The sequence below is a fragment of the Eurypyga helias genome, unplaced genomic scaffold (assembly GCF_000690775.1).
Source record: "Eurypyga helias isolate BGI_N326 unplaced genomic scaffold, ASM69077v1 scaffold30886, whole genome shotgun sequence".
Classification (NCBI taxonomy): Eukaryota; Metazoa; Chordata; class Aves; order Eurypygiformes; family Eurypygidae; genus Eurypyga; species Eurypyga helias.
Window position 1 is genome coordinate 25,788 of NW_010257729.1, and position 3,831 is coordinate 29,618.

A 3,831-nucleotide genomic window follows, 5' to 3' on the forward strand; every position below is an offset into this window, starting at 1 on the left:
CCCATATAATCTGTGGGGCCATAAGGGGCCAAAGCTGCTCTTGGTACCGAAGCAGCCATGAAAAAGTGAAGGAGCAGGGAGCAGATGGATGTGTTGAATAGGAAGATGTACTGCGATGGCATCAGGATGGGGCTTGCTGAACTGCTGACCAAATTACAGAAGCTGTTTGTACCCCCTATTGCTCCCACCACCCTGGTTAAAACCTTGGAGATTTTGAGAGATTGAATGGTGCAAGGAAGCCCCCTTCCCTATCTTTGGAAAGTCATGAGGCTGTCCCTGGGTTTTTAGTTTTCCTATTTTGTGGGCCTTAGACTTAATTACTGCTAATAGTCAATCCCTTTCTCCTCAATCTTCCAAGATGCCCAGGGGAACTGCATCTGTCTTTTAGACAATGTTTTCTTGGCTGTGCAGTGGGTGGAAGAGCAGTCTCGTGGTGAGAGCTCAGGGGAGGGGGCAGACCTGGTGCTCAGTTTGCTCCATGCTTGGCTGCATGCCCACTGTAGATGTGGTTGGGAAGGTTGGCACACCACAACTCCTATGTCTGTACTTCAAGCTGGACCGTCATGAGGCAGCTTTGATCTGAAAGTCACAGAGAACCTGTTCAAACAGGCCCGTTCTGGACCGAGGTTGTCCTGAAAAGATGTTAATGTCAGGTCAGAGCTGGCTTCTTCCTGGCAAACTTCAAGGGTTGCCACAGAGCTCAGCATCCATCTGGACCTGTGTCGCTGTAGGCAGGTCCCTGACCTTCTCTAAGCTTCAGTCCCTCATCCAGAAGAGAGGAGTAATAATCCTTCTCCAGGCCTGTCTTCTTTGATAGCAAATACAAAATTGGGTCAAAGTTGGCAGTGCAAACAGCAATACTGCTTGGTGTTTCTATCATTAGTCTTCTACACTGCTCCAGATTCCAGTGAATTTTTGTGCTGCACCATGGGGCACGTGTGTGTGTAATGCAGAGTAAAAGGGTGCTGATTTATTATTCTGCTATGTGATTTCTGCTTTTTCTACCAGCATCTTTTCTTTCAGGAGGACTCCCTTTGTGCTGGTTTTAAGTAGAGAGCTCAGAGATGAGAAAGGGAGGATTAGCAATTAAATACGCTCTGATGATGGCATGGTTGTGAAGGAGGGAGGAGGAAGGAATACTCCATAGTAATGTACTTTTGTTTTCTTTTTTTTTTTTGCTTGTAGGACAAAATCTGCCAGGGAATTGGTGATTTGAAGACTCTTACAGCTTTTAATCCTCGTTCCCTTGGGAATACAAACCTTTCTAATCATGTCACCGGCCATGTGGAAATGGACTTGCCTGGTTTCTCACCTGCTGCTATCCACCACAGTGTCGCCTCTTGGTCGACAGCAGCCACCTCACCCAAAGAGGCCCTTCATCACTTTCACTGCAGACCAAGCAGAGGGGAACTTCAACCACTTGGTGGTTGACGAAAGAACTGGGCACATTTACTTGGGAGCTGTCAACAGGATCTACAAACTCTCCAGTGACCTTAAGGTCCTGGTGACCCACCAGACTGGTCCCGATGAAGATAATCCCAAGTGTTATCCTCCCAGGATAGTCCAAACCTGCAATGAACCCTTGACGCCCACTAATAACATAAATAAAATGCTCCTCATAGACTACAAAGAGAATCGATTGATAGCCTGTGGGAGTCTTTACCAGGGCATCTGCAAGCTTTTGAGGCTGGATGACCTCTTCAAGCTGGGAGAGCCCTTCCACAAGAAGGAGCATTATCTCTCTGGGGTGAATGAGAGTGGCTCTGTTTTTGGAGTCATTGTTTCTTACAGCAACATGGATGACAAATTGTTCATTGCCACTGCTGTGGATGGCAAACCTGAGTATTTCCCCACTATTTCCAGCAGAAAGCTCACCAAGAACTCCGAGGCAGATGGGATGTTTGCGTATGTCTTTCACGATGAATTTGTGGCCTCTATGATCAAGATCCCCTCAGACACTTTTACCATCATCCCTGACTTTGACATCTACTACATCTATGGCTTCAGCAGTGGTAACTTTGTCTATTTCCTAACTCTGCAGCCTGAGATGATCTCACCACCTGGCTCCACCACGAAGGAGCAGGTTTATACCTCCAAGCTGGTCCGGCTTTGTAAGGAGGACACAGCCTTTAACTCCTATGTTGAGGTGCCCATTGGCTGTGAGAAGAACGGGGTGGAGTACCGGTTGCTCCAGGCAGCCTACTTGTCTAAGGCTGGAGCTATCTTAGCAAGGTCTTTGGGTGTTGGCCCTGAGGATGATATCCTCTTCACAGTCTTCTCCAAGGGGCAGAAAAGGAAGATGAAGTCCTTGGATGAGTCTGCTCTTTGCATCTTTGTCCTGAAGAAGATCAACGATCGCATCAAGGACAGACTGCAGTCCTGCTACAGGGGAGAGGGGACGTTAGATCTGGCCTGGCTCAAAGTCAAGGACATTCCCTGTAGCAGTGCGGTAAGTGAAGCCCCTAGACACCCAACTTAAACCTCCTGATGTACTTACAGATCTTAGAGCATTGGTCAACAATTAGAGCAGGGACAGAGGAACAGAGACTGCCTCGTCCCAGTCCTGTCTCTGCCTCCAGCTCATCACCTGACCTCATTGAACCAGCTCATGCCTCACTTTGCTCACGGACGAGCTGGGGAAGGTATCACTTTCTGACCTCCCCAAGCATGTTATGTTTACTCACCAACTATGGCAAGGGATCTTGAAATCTTTAGGAGGAATTTGCCTGTCATTGCTATTTCACTGTTCAGTTCATTAGGGGTGAAATCACACTTCCTTGTGCAGTCTTGGCTCAGACTAAACCAAAACAGGGATAGTGTCAATGGGTGGTGCTGGTTTCTGTGTCTGCTGGTGGAATTTTATTTCCCTGGGCTGAGTTGGATTTGTTCAGGGAGCATTGTGAAGCCAGGGCTTCGTTTCTTCAAGGACTGAGAAGCACTGGTCATTAACCATCAAAGTCCCTCATCTTCCGGTTTCCCGCCAGTTCTGTATTGCCCCTGCACTGAAAAATTAAGGCCTGTCTACACATCAAGGATTAAATGCCAAAAGATTTAAGGGCAGGACTGGGGAAGAGGCTGGTCTACCTGACCTACAGAAGGTTTTAAGAAATTGTCTTAGTTTATTTTGTCAGTTCACTAAAGTGTCATTGCAGAAATCTGCATCAGCTCCGCCAGCATACGGCTGGCTTTGATACCATGCACAGAAATCAGCATTACAGCCGGCACTGCACCCAGGCTGCTGTAATAGCTGCCTCTCTGGGCTTTGATTTCCTTCCTTAATTAGCTCTTTCAAGTGAGAGGCAAGTTCAAGTCTGAGCAAAGGGAATACAGAGAAACACCAGACTGCTTTCCTGCCCCATAATCTCAAGGCAGAGTCAGGGCTCAGGATATGGGATTGCTCTGGTTTTCCTTTGTACTCAAACCTCTTCGGCTGGGGGATCCCTGCTGCTGATCCTTCGCAGGACAAGGACGGACCAAGAGGAATGCAGATGGAAATTTCATTGCAGGGAGACTGATCCTGCCTCACCCTGCCCTAGCTCCCCTTTACACCAGTGCCCTCGGCATCATTGTGTGACCTTACACTGCTCTCACACATCCATATCAAATGTACATGGGGACGAGCCCTTAATTTCAGTGGGACCCCTGCAAAACTCCCTGTGGGTTCTTGCACAGGGAGAAAGGCTGTGCCCAAATCTGGCTTTGATTTTTCTGTTTAGCCTCAAGGCCTCTGCACATTCAAAGAGCTGCCTTTAGATTTAAGCTGGGAGCGTCCCACTGGAGTTACTTTCCTGGGCTCTTAAGCCTCTCCATGCATTTGCAAATCTGCACTGC

The 3,831-nt window shown here is 48.0% G+C and overlaps 1 pseudogene; it reads left to right on the plus strand.

Moving 5' to 3' along the window:
* The first annotated feature begins 1,282 nt into the window (after positions 1-1,282).
* LOC104511496 lies at positions 1,283-2,449 on the plus strand (annotated as a pseudogene).
* Positions 2,450-3,831: the final 1,382 nt, after the last annotated feature.